General features: G+C 36.0%; 1 long non-coding RNA gene across 1 annotated transcript in view; it reads right to left on the minus strand.

The window, feature by feature from the left end:
• Positions 1-5,825: 5,825 nt before the first annotated feature.
• LOC125175575 (uncharacterized) overlaps positions 5,826-17,825 on the minus strand; it is a 136,509-nt gene continuing 124,509 nt past the window's right edge. Inside the window, exon 4 of the long non-coding RNA XR_007155882.1 lies at positions 5,826-5,900. This is a non-coding gene — a long non-coding RNA (uncharacterized LOC125175575). The remainder of the gene's footprint in view (positions 5,901-17,825) is intronic.

Raw genomic sequence — 17,825 nt, forward strand, 5'->3', positions numbered from 1 at the left:
TTGGTAACGTTAAGTGTTGTAACAGCTTCTTCATGAGTTAAAGAGATTTCTCCTTTACCTCTTCCTGTTTCTCAAACAGAGCAGTTTGATCAGTGAATCTAGCTCTTTTGGAAAGAGATCATCCTCTCTCAGCTAGAGATGAATGAATGGATTCTACCTTACCCATTTCAATCCTGGCGATGATGCATATTTCTTTCACTACCAGTAACCTTAGGCCAGCCTGGTTGATACATCCTTTATGTGATAGTATGGTCAAAGAGCGGGGGGGGGGGGGGGGGAATGTGGTTCAAAGTTACTTCCAATTTAGTTTTATGAAAATGCATTGTCTAACTTGCACCTGATATTTTTGTGTGAAGGTCTAGTTGCAAACAGTTTATTGGAGGGAAAAATATGTCATAGCTAATGGAATGTGGCACACAGATTTTCAGATAAAAAGGGAGAACAGTCTGGCACTTGGGGAAAGAACACAATCAACCTGTTTGGTAGGGGAAAGGAGAGAAATATTAATGAACTTTGATTTCACAACCAACTTTGAATGTTTCTTCCAGTATGAAAATGTCCTAGTGTGGCATTCCCAAACTGTTTAAAGTACCTTGAATTTAACTAACTGCTAGATTTGCTATCCTTTGCCAGAAGCTGTGACCACAATTTGATCACTTTTACCCTAAATATTACTTGTCTATTGAAGACAGCAAAAGATGGTCCATACTCCTGTACCTCCCACAAAAATTACTTTGGAATATTGTCCAAACCCCATTCTCAGTCATTGTATGGCATAGACAGATTCTACTGATCAGGTGTCTTAGATAAATATGGCAGATTGGACTCAATGCCCTAGGCAATCCCTCCAAAAACAGAAACTAATTATTAAAGTTGAACAATTGGGTATCATAACGTTAACCAATTGGCTGGGAGGCTATGTTGGATGCACTGTCAAACTGTGCAGCTGATTAAATTCCAACTTTCTAGCGTATCATTTGCACACTTGGAATCATGCTTCTTTTGTAGAAATCAACCATTAACTTGCCTCCATTCCCAAAATACAAAAATGTCCACCTTAGAGATGTTCCTAAGAGATCTGCAATATTTACAGAAATCTCCCTAGTATATCACAGAGCCCTCAACTTGCTTGGGCAATCTGTCAAGAATACAACTTCCCTTGGTTATTTGGGGAAGCTTTGTAGAATAAAAAATTATTCAAAATACATGTGCATCATGTGGGCAGTTATCCCCTTTAAAAAAGACATACAATGAGAAGAGATGGTATAAAAATCCATCCCTTACTATAGCTGAAGTGACCAGTTAAAAGAGTTGGGTTGCTGAAGACATCCATGACAGCTCAGAATCTGGAGCCTGCTTTGGATTCTGTGTCTCCCCATCTCTCTCTGCCCTTTCCCTGCTCACACTCTGTCTCTCAAAAGTGAATAAACGTTAAAAGAATTTTTAAATTTTTTTTTTAATGTTTTTATTTATTTTTGGGACAGAGAGAGACAGAGCATGAACGGGGGAGGGGCAGAGAGAGAGGGAGACACAGAATCGGAAACAGGCTCCAGGCTCTGAGCCATCAGCCCAGAGCCTGACGCGGGGCTTGAACTCACGGACCGCGAGATCGTGACCTGGCTGAAGTCGGACGCTTAACCGACTGCGCCACCCAGGCGCCCCAAAAGAATTTTTAAATAATTTACATGAACTGAAGGTGAGGGACCTATGTGAATAAGCATAACAGTGGGTCCTGTTGAAATGGAACTAATGGAAAAACTTCCTAAAAATATAACTATCAAAGGAATACAATTCAAACACAGAACTACTTTGTAGAACCAAAAAAACCATGATTTCGTTTTTAAAAAAGTAGGCAATTAAAAAGAGAATGGTCACTTCTTTGAAATGAATTAATGTCCAGAAAACAATAGGAGGAAATGGTTGTTAAAAGAATTAAACAAATGAACAACAATAAAAACCATACAACCCTGAAGCATGAGATCAAAGAAATGGAAATCATGAGAAAAACAAAAATCTGTTGAAGGGTAGATCCAAGAGATGTATCTTGTGAATAAAAAGAATTTTACAAGACATGTAGTAGTGTAATTAGAGTAATACTCTACAGAAAAACTTAAATCTGGTAACTGAATGGATTAGCCAAGTCTCAAGTAGAGACGCATGCATGTGTCCTTTGAAATTCCTAAATACACAGGGTAAAGTGGAAAAGAAAAAAAATATTTCCCACTTTTTGTAAACCTTGGAAGAAAAGAGAATCAGCCCTTTTTACTCAAAATTCACATTGGTAACCATGGAAAAGCGAAATCAGTAGAATGATGCTTAAAGATAAAAGTAAGTGATTTTCAATTTACTGTTTATGTTAAATGATCACATAAGATCTTTACAATAATGGAAGAATTCATAGCAAGATTTAACACTCATGTGCCTGAGCTGAGGACAGTACTTGGCATGTTATATTGAACAAAAGTCTATTGAAGGAGTGTAAACATTTTAAAAGAGAGAAGAAAAAACTTCTTAGCTCAGGAAACAAGAGTGAGTACTACTGACTGTAAACGATTTTTTTATATATAAATTAGAACACACACACACACACACACACACACACACACACACAGCTTTCTCAACACAAAGAAACATAAGAAAACTTTTTTTTATTAACGTAAAATGAAAGCTTAAAAGCTACGACAGCCTAAGTCAGGGTTTGAATAGGGTTTAGAGTAGGAAAGTAAAAGCATTCTAGACTCCTTACCCAGAGACTGCCTCATAGAAAAATGCCAAATAAATTATAGCTATAAAAAAAGCAATCACACAGAAACTTTCTATGTGGCAATAAGAGATAATATTTCATGGGTGAAGTAGGTGACTGGAGAATATATTAAAGGTAGAGAGAGCTCTTTACTTTTGTTTTTTGTTTGTTTGTTTTGTTTTTACTGTATGAGCAATGGTGTCTACTGCTACATATTTTGATGTCTAGCACTGAGAATGTCTGACCTTTCAGCTAATTTTCATAGGGATTCTAATTTAATGTCAGTATTGAATTTGATGACATAAAGTGCTAGCATCCATCAAGAGCAACTAGAGATGTATCAGTAGACCATAGAGAATCTGAATCCCAAAATTTCAGTTTCAGGTTGTTTTTCTGTGGATTCACAAGTATATCTTTGTAAGTCACAGTCAGCTAAATATTGAATTGAACAAACTCACGTTGTATATTAATTGTAACTATATTTTATGTATGTACACATACATATATACACATATATACTATGTTTTACATGTAATGTATATATGACATGATATGTATAACATATTGACTTTAAATATATATTTAATTATTGCAACTTTAATTGCACAGTAAGTCATTGTTATTAATTCATTTTTTTTAAGCTTGGAGGTTGGAACAATCCTGTTAGATATATATATATGTTTATTGTATGGATCCATGTCAAAATTATAGAATTAAGTTTCTGGTGCCCAGTAAGGATCGATTAGGTAAATAAAAATCATGAATAATGTTCTATTCCTATTGGTTGTGTCACTTTTCAGAAAGCAGTGCGAGCAAACACATTATAGGGTAGGTATTTGGAGAGGAAAAAAGGTAGAAAACAAAACTGACTTCTGTATGATTCAGATATAGAGATTCATAATAAATAATCAAACCAACATTTCTGAATAACTTAGACACATTGCCGCTAAAAATATCACAACCTGATCTTTATATTCTCATACTCAGAATTAAGCTAAAGTCTCTTTTCCCTTGTGGCCACTTTAGAGAAGGGCAGAGGAATCTAGTGACATACTAAGTGTCTCTTGAAAAGTCAGGTTGTTTAATTAATTGATTTAATTTATTCTGTGATTCCTTTGAGTCAATTTTGATTAGGGATGAATGCAAATAAATTATAGTGAAAAAAGGATTCAGCTTGTTAACTCTAAATATATGTCTTGTATTACTGGGGGAAAGGTTGGAGCCATAAATTAAAGGTACTATTGAAAAATGTGTGTCACATGACCTTGGAAGGCAATACTAATCAATCATTGTGTTTGTTTCCATTGAACATAAAAGACCCCGAATGATACTGAGGATAGTGCTTTTGGAGACCTCTATCAATTAACACAAGATGACCATGAGAATAAACCTATTTACCATCCTGATTAAAGGTAATGGCTCCTTGATTTGGGACCATTTTTAAAATCAATACCACTCGTTTTTATTTTTTATTTTTTGCTTTTATATTTCAGAAGCAGTAAGAATTTGAAAGCAATGCAAACAGTTGTTTCATATAAAGCAAGTCTCAGTGCTTGTAAGTTTCATGGTTCCTTACCACAGGATTGCTATTTCCTATTTCAACATGTCAAGTTCCAAACACTCACTCAAACTCATTTTTAGATTGGGCTTCCTTAAGAAAAATCTTTAGATGCCTACTCTGTTCTGTTGCAGTAGTACTTCCCAGCCATTGACCAAAAAAATAATTTACTGCTTTGTATTCCTATAATGTACCCATATTGTCTTTGTGGGATATTATTTGTATGTTAGTATATATGTACATATGTTCATTTGTGCATTTGCCTCTACTGATATATATCCAATCTTAGAGGTGACACATTTGGGAAAAACTATATAAATACTTTTTTATATATATCAAGTGACATTATAAATACACATCATTCCTATATCAAGTAAGTGACCACATCAAGTACCTTTTTCATAGAAAAGATGTTTACTTATATTGAGATTATGGTATAGGAACTCTTAAAACAAGTGTATCCAGTTGAACTATGATGTATGCAGCCTCTTTATGAAAATGTCATCAACATTTCATACCTAATGAACCAAGACAATGAAGAATATTTCAAATAAAAGAGAGTCATATTTATTTAATCAGACATTTTCTGGCAAATGGTCTTGGAATTATGATGATTCAACTGAAAAGTTTACATTATATTAAAATTAATCCCAAACATTACTTAACAAAGAGTTACTTAGAGTTATTTAGAAGAACATCTGAGCTGTTTGGAATGAACTATCATTGAAAAATACCTTTGTATCAGAGTTAAGTATTAGATTACAAGTATATATATGCCTTAATTGTTATATAAGGATATTATCTCATTTTATTTCTCTCTTTCTTTCTGTGGTTGTATGTCTATGGTTTGGTTTCTGACAAATATTTACATTTTTAATAAGAAAGATGACTAGGCCCATGGAAATCCAGCATCATATTTCCATTCTTTCATTCTGTGTATAAGATATGCAACATTAAAAGCAAAAAATTTTTTAAAAGAATAAAGCCCTTGTAATTGTTAACACTACTTATAAAACCTGTATGGCACCATTAAAATTGTATTACAAATATTATTATAGACATCACTTACTTTTTTTTAGCAAAAGTTATATAGTTCTCCAGTTTCCAAATCAGTCTCATCCCACCTGACCCTATTACAAACTCAGTGCAACAGATCTAAGCATAAAGAGCTGAAACATTTGCATTGCTTTGGAAAGAATATATACCCACATGGGGACAGAATAAGTGAGGTTTTTATAGCTCCAAATATGTTTTCTTATTGAATTTGCACCTGCTTAAAGCTCAGCCAAATTATGGTACATAGGCCAGTTCTATTTTCCATTTTCTTTGTGAATTAGAAGTAAAATAAATGTGCAATTGAGCTTAGACAGCAGATGGTCTGCAATAGGTATAAACATATTGTACCATATGTTTGAATGGCATTTTCAGAAAGTACTTGGCACTGCTAAAATATTTCATTTTCAATAGACATATGAATATACATACACTACTACAATTAAAGATAAAGTGACTGATTCACTCCTTACCATTTGTGAGAAGTATGGCTTGGGAATAGATTGGGTACTCCATCTGGAAAACAGCAGTTTCCTTTGTTGACTCCTGATGAGATAGAGAAAAGTAAAGGCAACATAGAGTGATAAGTATGTGGAGACTTTTTTGTATCTTTTATAGTCCACAAACAAGTATATACAAGTGAGATATCCTCTGGTTTTGGAATTGTCTCTGGAGAGGCTGCATATCCTGGAAGAAAGGTGAATGTATCTGAAGCTCTTCTTTTTCTCTCTTCTGATTATCATTCTATCTATCCACTCACAGATAGATACTTTAGTATCTTCATTGAAAAATGGAAAAATAAGGAAATTTTAAAGTGACAAATTTAGTTAAGCACTTTAACAGAGGGGAAAAACTAAAGTTTAGGACTATTACCTGCCTTGACTCAAAGTTCATTTTATTGCAGCCAAGCTGATTCAGGTTTTAAATTCCATATTCAGAATGACACATATGTTGTGCATGCATTTTTTTAAAGATACATAAAATATATTAAGAAGCTCTATATTAAGAAGCATGTTATTTTTTTTTCTTTTTAGATGATAAATAAATGCATAGGTATTGATTTATTAGCTTTTTTTGTAATTTTCTGCTTGGTTATTTTAACCAAGAAGAAGGCCTCAGATGTCACCTCTATGGAATCATCACTCGTCTATGAGACAGAACTACATCTCCAAATTACATACATTTACATAGGACTGTTCCATCAACACATCTCACTAAGCAAACATGAAAACAACCAGGGTGTATTTAACTATCAGGTTGTCCTGGTGAGCCTAATTTCAATTTAGACTTCCCCGGTATAGATTTTGGTTCTAATAAATAAGTGCAGGAGTCATGAGTAAAACTTCAGCCATTTTTGTCACATCTTTTCCAACTTCCATTCAATTTCTAGAGAGTTCTTTCTGTTATCAGTGTAATGGCTTTCTAATGTTCATATTCTTGGCATTCCCTTAAACTTTCCATGTTATAATATGGGAATGAATTACAGATTTAAATTTCGTCTCTGAATTGCATAAATGAAAAAAGTCAATAAATGTGATTTAAAAATATTTAAAAAATAAAAGAGAATGTAAGTAAATACTTACTGTATATTTCTTCAAGCATTTTAAACCTATTTTTGAGGGAGATTCTGGTTAAAAATGGCACCTGAGTGGCTCAGTCGGTGGGGTAACCAACTCTTGATGTCAGCACAGGTCATGATCTCACATTTCATGGGATAGGGCCCCACATCAGGGTTTCTGCTCAGTGTGGAGTTTGCTTGGGATTCTTTCTCTCTCCCTCCCTCTCTCTCTGCCCCTCCCATACTCATGCTCTCTCTTTCTCTCTCAAAATACATATAAAAAAACATTTAAAAAAATATATGGGGGATTCTAGGCTCACCTCCTCCCACTGACACAATGAATCTGCTGCTAAATATGGAACAACTTCCTCTGGGTGGGGGGAGGGGTGGAACTAAACTAAAAGCAGTCTGAGTAACTCTTAAGCTATAAGTCAATGGGAAAAGACCCACCTCAGAGTCAGCGGAAGCTGGAACACAGTCTTGCCATAAACTCCATCCCCAATACAGCAACCCACAATCAGGAGGGAACTCCAAACCTGAAGTTTCTCTCTGATGAGCAAAATATTTGAACCCAACATCAGGCACACTAATTTTGAAGACCTACACTTGACAGATGAGCTCCCCAAACATCTAGCTTTGAAAACCAATGGGGTTGGAGTCCACAAGACCATAAGTCTATAACAATTTTAGAAACAGCTCTTAAAGGTCTGCATGCTCAGACTCCCCTGCTCTAGGGCTCAGTACAGAGACAGAAGATGGAAACACTCACAAACTTAATGTGAATGAGATTTATTTGCTATTCTTAAAGCATTGGCCTGAGGGTCAGGCATCTAATTTAACACACATCCAGAGGCAGGTGGGCCCCATCCTCATGTTCTCCCTTTGCTTGGTACTCCAAGAAAGGAGTTTATACAGTTATCTGGAGCACCAGTTTTAGCAATTGCCACCAGGGGTGACCTCCAGATCTCCTGTCTCTTGTGACTAGAGAGGTTCATAGTTGTGATCCCAGAGGATTGCATAAATTTGCGCACTGTAAAGGCAGTTTCCTGAAGGTCTGGCTTCCAATTGGTCTGAATCTGGTGCTGACTGAGACCCTCCCTTTGGGGATACTGACAGATCTTGCCACACACTCAACTCCTGGGAACCATTAAAAATAAAATAGGCTGCTTGGACAGGTTTGAGAGTCAACCAAAAGCTAGAGCAGAAAGTTTACCTCCTATACAAGGCCACTCCTTTAAGTCCAGGAGAGATGACTGTTTTATATAATCTTTAAAAACACAAAGAGTCAAGCAAAATGAAGAAACAGAGGGATATGTTCCAAGCAAAATAACATGATTAAGCTTTAAACTATTTTTTGGTATACCTAAATAGAATCAGGCAGTAAATATGTATTCTGTGATTACTTCAATTCAATTAAGATATTTACATTACATAATATGTTTGAGGTATTGGCAACACACTATTCATTACAAGAATATTTGAGAGATATTAATACTGTGCTATTTTTCTTTTCTGTTGTATAAAAATACTTCATCAATAGTGCTTCTGGTTATGGTCAGGCAGGTCCTGTCAGACTACCTTTCCCATAGAAAAAAACTATTAATTTTGTAAACAAAAATGTACCTGAAGGCACTAAGCATAACCAAAATCACTTAGATATGGTGAATGAAAATCAAACTTGGAATAAAAAAATAGCACTAGAGTTACCTCTTCTTTTTAATGTTTAGTTATTTATTTTGAGAGAGAGAAGGAGGAGGGGCAGAGAGGAAGGGAAAGAGAGAATCCCAAGCAGGCTCAGTGCTTTCAGCACAGAGCCTGATGTGGACTTCAATCGTAGGAACCGTAAGCTCATGATGTGAGCCAAAATCAAGAATTGGACACTTAACCTTAACCGACTGAGCCACCCAAGTGCTCCAGAGTTCCCTCTTTTATAGATATTTCTTGAGGCTCAATCTCAGTCTTCTCCAGAAAAGATAGTTCAAACTCTATTAGACAAATTGGCTGAAAGACTTGAAGAAACAGAAGAGGGAGTTTGTACTAACAGAGTAAATGAAATTGAGAGGGAAAATTCTGGAAATGACCAGAGAAGGAGAGACCCAAATTTGTTTATAAAAATTTCCAGAGTTTCTGTTTGACCCCTGCATTGTGAATTACTGGAGAACACTCTAAGCACCACAGATAAGGTTAAAGAATTAAACTGAGACTGGTGCTTCTGTCCCCATAGGAAAGGCAAACTGTAGTTCAGGCAAGTTGAATACTTGCTTTAAAAAAATCAATAATCATAGGAGGAACGTACAGAACTCACACTAGAAGCTCTAGAAATACTAAAATAAAATATTCATCATTCATCATGGTCAGGATAGAAATAAAAACTACTCAACAAATTAAGACAAAGGAAAATATGACATTGTCTAGAAAATAAGGCAACCAATAAAGACAAATATGAAATGACCTTGTTTGGAATTACAGCAAACAAATACAAATTATAAGAAAATTATCAAAATAGGGAGGAGCCAAAATGGCAGAACAGCATGGAAGTTTTTTGTGTGTCTCACGTCCATGAAATACAGCCAGACCAACACTAAACCATCCTGCACACCCAGAAAACTGATTGGAGGATTAACACAACAATCTGCACAACCTAAACCACAGAATTAAGCAGGTACTTGGCACAGAGATGTGAACTTGGGGAGCAAGAAGCCGAGTAAGTCAGGGAGGTGCTTTTGTGGGCAGAGAGAGGATGGAGACGGGGGGAGAATATAGGAAAAGCTCCCCTCCCCAAAAGCAGCCGGAGAGAAAGTAGAAAATTGGAAACAGCTGCAGGGACTAAACTAAAAGGGAGAAAGGAGAAAGGAGAGGGTTTAATTTCCATTAAGACTGTAAACAAGGGGAGCACAAAGTCTGCAACTCTGCAGCTTGATACCTGGCAGTACTCTGGTGGGAAGGGCGAATCCCCAGGAGGAGAGTGGGGTCCGGGAGGTTCTTGGGCCACACAGAGAAAAGCAGTTCCACTGCTGGAAGGACTTTTGGTAGAGACTGTTGAAGCCACCTGGTCCCAGCAGACCCCACCCAGAGAACGGCTGTTGGTGCTGGAACAAGGTCGTTAAGGGTGAAGCCTGGTGCCAAATGTGTGTTGTGATTTTCCATAATCCCTGAAAAGCTGCTGCTACACTATCTTGCAAACTTTTTCTGGGGCATGCTGGCACCTGGCCGCAGTCTCAGAGCATGGGCAGCAGCAGGGTCCAGCAAGCATTCCTAGGTGCAGCTAACATTTGGCCATTGCTCGGTGAGACCCTCCCACAGAGGGGTGGAACGAGTCAGAGCCACAGTCCTTCAGAAGTAAGGGGCTTGGGAAAACAGCTGCATCTGAGACAAAACTCAGGAGAGAGTTACTGCCTGGGGCTTGGTCAGGGACAGTGAAATAGCAAGGAGTGGATGAAAGCTGAAGACAGAAGATGGTTGCATGATTGCTGATCCATCATGACAAAATGAAGGAATTCGCCCCAAAAGAAAGAGCAGGAAGAAACAACAGCCAAGGATTTAACCAACACAGATACAAGCAAGATGTCTGAACCAGAATTTAGAATCACAGTAATAAGAATACGAGCTTGAGTTAAAAATAGATTAGAATCCCTTTCTGCGGAGATAAAAGAAGTAAAAACTAGTCAGAATGAAATAAAAAAATGCTATAACTAGAGCTGCAATCACCGATGGATACCGCGGTGGCAAAGATAGATGAGGCAGAACAGAGAATCAGTGATACAGAGGACAAACCTATGGAGAATAACGAAGCAGAAAAAAAAGTAAGATATTAAGCCAAAATAGCACGATTTAAGAATTAGAGAAATCAGTGACTCATTAAAAAGGAAGAACATCAGAATCATAGGGGTTCCAGAAGAGGAAGAGAGAGGAATGGGGGTAGAAGGGTTATGTGAACAAATCATAGTGGAAAATTTTCCTAACCTGGGAGAAGACACAGACATCAAAATCCAGGACGCACAGAGGATCCCCATTGGATTCAACAAAAACTGACCATCGATAAGTCATATCATAGTCAAATTCACAAAATACTCAGGCAAGGAGAGAATCATGAAAGCAGCAAGGGGAAAAAAGTCCTACTCTACAAGGGAAGACATATCAGGTTTGCAGCAGACCTATCCACAGAAACTTGGCAGGCCACAAAGGAGTGGCAGGATATATTCAAGGTGCTGAATAAGAAAAATACTCAGCCAAGAATTCTTTATCCAGCAAGGCTGTCATTCAAAATAGAAGGAGAGATAAAAGTTTCCCAGGCAAAAATTAAAGGAGTTTGTGACCACTAAACCAGCCCTGCAAAAAATTTTAAGGGGGACTCTCTGAGGGGAGAAAAGATGAAAATATACATACATACATACATACATACATGCATACATGCATACAGACATACCAACAGCAACAACGACTAGAAAGGACCAGAGACACCACCAGAAACTCCAACTCTACAAGGATCATAATGGCAATAAATTCGTATCTTTCAGTATGCACTCTAAATGTCAATGGATTCAATGCTCCAATCAAAAGACATAGGGTAACAGAATGGATAAGAAAACAAGATCCATCTATATGCTGTTTAGAAGAGACCCACTTTAGACTGAAATACACCTTCAGTTTGAAAATAAGGGGATGGAGAACTATCTATCATGCTAATGGTCAACAAAAGAAAGCTGGAGTAGCCATACTTATATCAGACAATCTAGACTTTAAAATAAAGACTGTATCAAGAGATGCAGAAGGGCATTATATCATAATCAAGGGGTCTATCCACCAAGAAGACCTAACAATTGTAAATATTTATGCACCAAATGTGTAAACATTTATGCACCAAATATATGAATCAATTATCACAAACATAAAGAAACCATAATAGTAGGAGACTTCAACACCCCACTCACAGCAATGGACAGATCATCTAATCAAAAAATCAACAAGGAAACAATGGCTTTGAATGACACACTGGACCAGACAGACTTCACAGATATATTCAGAACATTTCATCCTAAAGCAGCAGAATATACATTCTTCTCCAGTGTACATGGAACGTTCTCCAGAATAGACCATATACTGGGACACAAATCAGCCCTGAGTAAGTACAAAAAGATCGAGATCATACTGCACATATTTTCAGACCACAATGCTATGAAACTCGAACTCAACCACAAGGAAAAATTTGGAAAGGTAACAAACATTTGGAGACTGAAGAACATCCTACTAAAGAATGAATGGGCTAACCAAGAAGTTAAAGAGGAAATTAAAAAGTATATGGAAGTCAATGAAAATGATAACACCACAACCCAAAACCTCTGGGACGCAGCAAAGGCGGTCATAAGAGGAAAGTATATAGCAATCCAGGCCTTCCTAAAAAAGGAAGAAAGATCTCAGATACACAACCTAACCTTAAGCCTTAAGGAGCTGGAAAAAGAACAGCAATTAAAACCCAAAACCAACAGAAGACAGGAAATTATTAATAAAGATTAGAGCAGAAATCAATGCTATCGAAACCAAAAAAAAAAAAAAAAAAGAAAAAAGAAAAAAAAGCCCAGTAGAACTGATCGATGAAACCAGAAGCTGGTTCTTTGAAAGAATTAACAAAATTGATGAACCACTAGTCAGTTTGGTCAAAAATAAAAAGGAAATGACCCAAATAAATAAAATCAAGTATGAAAGAGGAGAGATCACAACCAACACAGCAGAAATAAAAACAATAATAAGAGAATATTATGAGCAATTATATGCCAATAAAATGGGCAATATGGAAGAAATGGACAAATTCCTAGAAACATATACACTACCATAACTGAAAAGGAAGAAATAGAAATTTTGAACAGACCCATAACCAGTAAGGAAATCGAATTAGTAATCAAAAATCTTCCAAAAAACAAGAGTCTAGGGCCCGATGGCTTTCCAGGGGAATTCTACCAAACATTTAAGGAAGAGTTAACACCTATTCTCTTGAAGCTGTTCCAAAAAATAGAAATGCAAGGAAAACTTCCAAACTGTTTCTATGAATCCAGCATTACCTTGATTCCAAAACAAGACAGAGACCCCACTAAAAAGGAGAACTATAGACCAATTTCCCTGATGAACATGGAAACAAAAATCCTCAACAAGATAGTAGCCAACCAGATCCAAAAATACATCAAAAAAATTATTCCTCACGACCAAGTGGGATTATACCTGGGATGCAGGGCTGGTTCAATATCTACAAAACAATTAACATGATTCAGCACATCAATAAAAGAAAGGACAAGAACCAAATGATTCTCTTATATGCAGATGCAGAGAAAGCATTAGACAAAATACAGGATCCTTTTTTGATAAAAATCCTCAAGAATGTAGGGATAGAAGGAGGATACCTCAAGATCATAAAAGCCATATATGAACCACCCAATGCTAATAACATCCTTAATGGGGAAAAACAGAGCTTCCCCCCTAAGGACAGGAACAAGACAGGGATGTCCACTTTTGCCACTGTTATTCAACATAGTATTGGAAGTCTTAGCCTCTGCAATCAGACAACACAAAGATATAAAAGGCATCCGAATCGGCCAGGAGGAGGTCAAACTTTCACTCTTCGCAGATGACATGATACTCTCTCTATATGGAAAACCCAAAAGATTCCACCAAAAAAACTGCTAGAACTGATTCATGAATTCAGCAAAGTTGCAGGATATAAAATCAATGCACAGGAATAGGTTGCTTTTCTATACACCAACAATGAAGTGACAGAAAGAGAAATCAAGGAATCAATCCCATTTACAGTTGTACAAAAAAAGCCATAAAATACCTAGGAAGAAATATAACCAAAGAGATGAAAAATCTATATCTTGAAAAATACAGAAAGTTTAACAAAGAAGTTGAAGAAGACACACACAAAAAAGTTACAAAAAAAAAATAGAAAAAGATTCCATGCTCCTGGATAGGAAGAACAAATATTGTTAAAATATCAATACTACCCAAAGCAATCTACATATTCAATGCAATCCCTATCAAAATAACACTAGCATTCTTCACAGAGCTAGAAAAAATAATCCTAAAATTTGTGTGGAACCAGAAAAGACCCCGAATAGCCAAAGCAATCTTGAAAAAGAAAACCAAAGTAAGAAGCATCACAATCCCAGACTTCAAGCTATACTACAAAGCTGTAATCAAGAAGGTATGGTACTGGCACAAGAACAGACACTCAGATCAATGGAACAGAGCAGAGAACCCAGAAATGGACCCACACATGTATGATCAACTAATCTTTGACAAAGCAGGAAAGAATATCCAACGGAATAAAGACAGTCTCTTCAGCAAGTGGGGCTGGGAAAACTGGACAGTAACATGCAGAAGAATGAACCTGGACCACTTTCTTACACCATACACAAAAATAAACTCAAAATGAAAGACCTAAATGTAAGGCAGGAAGCCATCAATCCTCCAGGGGAAAGCAGGCAAAAACCTCTTTGATCTTGGCTGTGGCAACTTCTACTCAACACGTCTCTGGAGGCAAGGGAAACAAAAGCAAAAATGAACTACTGGGAACTCATCAAAATAAAAAGCTTCTGCACAGCGAAGGAAACAATTAGCAAAACTAAAAGGGAACTTACAGAATGGGAGAATATATTTCCAAACCATAAAGGGTTTGTATCCAAATTCTACAAAGAACTTATCAAACTCAACACCCACAAAACAAATAATCCAGTGAAGAAATGGGCAAAAGACATGAATAAACACTTCTCCAAAGAAGACATCCAGATGGTCAACCAACACATGAAAAAATGCCCAACTTCACTCATCATCAGGGAAATACAAATCAAAACCACAATGAGATACCACCTCACGCCTGTCAGAATTAACAACTCAGGCAACAACAGATGTTGGCAAGGATGCAGAGAAAGAGGATCTCTTTTGCATTGTTGGTGGGAATGCAAGCTGGTGCAGCCACTCAGGAAAACAGTATGGAGGTTCCTCAAAAAACTAAAAATAGAACTACCTTATGACCCAGCAATTGCACTACTAGGCATTTATCCACGGGATACAGGTGTGCTGTTTTGAAGGGACACATGCACCCCCAATGTTTATAGCAGCACTGTCAACAATAGTCAAAGTATGCAAAGAGCCCAAATGTCCACTGATGGATGAATGGATAAAGAAGATGTGATATAGGGGCGCCTGGGTGGCTCGGTCGGTTAAGCGTCTGACTTCAGCTCAGGTCATGATCTCACGGTCCGTGGGTTCGAGCCCTGTGTCGGCTCTGTGCTGACAGCTCAGAGCCTGGAGCCTGTTTCAGATTCTGTGTCTCCCTCTCTCTGTGACCCTCCCCCATTCATGCTCTGTCTCTGTCTCAAAAATAAATAAACGTTAAAAAAAAAATTAAAAAAAAAAGAAGATGTGATACACACACACACACACACACACACACACACACACACACACACACAATGGAGTATTATTTGGCAATCAAAAAGAATGAAATCTTGCCATTTGCAACTACGTGGATGTAACTGGAGGGCATTTTGCTAAGTAAAATTAGTAAGTCAGAGAAAGGCAAAAATCATATGACTTCACTTATATGAGGATTTTAAGAGAAAAAAGATGAACATAAAGGAAGGGAAACAAAAGCAATATAAAAACAGGGAGGGGACAAAGCATAAGAGACTCATAAATATGGAGAACAAACAGAGGGTTACTGGAGGGGGTGTGGGAGGGGGGAATGGGCTAAATGGGTAAGGGGCACTAAGGAATATACTCCTGAAATCATTGTTACACTATAGGCTAACTAATTTGGATGTAAATTTAAAAAAATAAAAAATAAAATTAAAAAATAAAAAAAATGTTCTAAAAAAAGAAAATTATCAAATTACAATTCTAGAATTAAAAAATACAATATCTAAAAGAAAATAATAATCTTAACTGAATGGACTTAGCAGGTGAGTGGAAATAATACAATAAAATTCATTGAATGAAACATAGGCCAGTGGAAATAATTCTTTCTGAAAAACAGAGGAAAAAAAGTTTTTAGTTTGAATAACTAAAAACTAAATATAGTCTTAAAAAAATGAGTCAATACATTATGGACTGAATTATGCCCCCCCTAATTCATACATTGAGGCCTCAAAAACTGCATCAGTGACAAGAACTTAGAAATGAATCCATTTTTGTATAATGATAATTTGATTTTCAAAAGATTAAAGTGTTATCACTTGGGAAAAGAAAACCTTTAAATCATTGGACCTGGAATAACTGGATATTCATAAAGAAAAATATGGACTGAGATCATTAATTCACTTATTACCTAAAAATAAAATTGAGATAATCATATCCATTAACAAAAATTTAAAAACTGTAACTTTCTAGAAGGAAACACAGTTTTGGAGAAGTAAAAGTTTCCTTGATAGATCCAGACCTTAAAAAATATATTGCAAATAATAAAAAAATTGTTTATCCAAGACAAAATTAAGGAAATAAATAAAAAGCCTTAGTCCTAGAGTGAATTTTTGCAGTACATAAATCTGAAAGAAGACTAGGATACAGGATATACAACAAACTTCTACACCTCAACAATAAAATTACATATGATCCAATAAAAATGTACATAGATTAGAACAGATACTTCAAAAGAAAGACCAACATATGGCAAAATATATGGGGTGGGGCAGAAAAACTATTTTTTTTAGAAAGTGCTCAAGACATTATTCCTCAAGGAAATGCAAACTAAAAATAATAAGATGTCACATGTCACTCCCCAGACTGCTCAAATTAAAGATACTGGTGAAACCAAAAGTTGTGAATGTAGTGCAACTGCAATGCTGATATATTTTTGTACAGTGTACCTTTGTTTATATATTGTTGTACATGAAACCTTCATATACGGATATAAAATTGTATGCTTACTTCAAAAACTCTCAAAATTTCTTATAAAACTAAGTATACATCCACCCTATGACCCATAAATTATACTTGTTGATATCGACAAATGTGAAATAAAAATGCATGTCCATAAACAGATTTCTACTAGAATTCCATAGTCACTTTATAATAATTCAATACTGGAGAGTATCATGATGAGCACTTATCATGATGAGCACTGAGTGATGTATACATATGTCAAATCACCATATTGTACACCTGAAACTAATTTAATGCTATATGGTATCTATACTGGAATTAAAATAAAAACTTAAAAACTAATAATATTAATAATAGTTCAATAGTGGAAATAGCCCACATATTCATCAGTAAGAAAATGGATAAACAAACTGTGGTATATGTATACAGTGGAATAATATAAGCCATAAATATAAACTCCTGAAAACATTTGACAACATGGAAAAATCTCAAAATTTTATTTTACTGAATGCATGTGTACTTACAAAAAAATGTATCGTTCTATTCATGAAGTGTTTGTCTTCGAGGGCATGGGGAAATGGATTGACTGGGAATGAGCATGAAATAACCTTCAGAGGTGATATCTTATATCTTGACAAGAATTTGGGTTTACACAAGTGTATGCATTAGTTAAAACTCACAGATTATTACTCTTAAGATTCTTTCCTTTCATAGTTGGTAATTTGACTTCAAAGGGAAAAGAAAGTACTGAAAGTACCATAACAAATACTCAACTCTAGTTGAAGATAGCCATGCTGAGATGTTTAGAAGGTGAAGCTAATGCAACTAAATTTGAGAAGCACTTCAAGATAAAAACATGGGTCAATGAATAGATGGAGAGATAAAAAATGGATCACATGTGGTAAAGAAAATAATTTTTAAAGTACAAAGTGTAAAAGAAAACCTCAATAAAATTCTAATAAAAGATGTTCTCTAAAACCTGAATAAATGCCATTTTCATAGATAGTATGATCTTATATAAATCAGCCTAAGATGGAACCTGT

This window comes from Prionailurus viverrinus, chromosome A1, assembly GCF_022837055.1.
Source record: "Prionailurus viverrinus isolate Anna chromosome A1, UM_Priviv_1.0, whole genome shotgun sequence".
Lineage (NCBI taxonomy): Eukaryota > Metazoa > Chordata > Mammalia > Carnivora > Felidae > Prionailurus > Prionailurus viverrinus.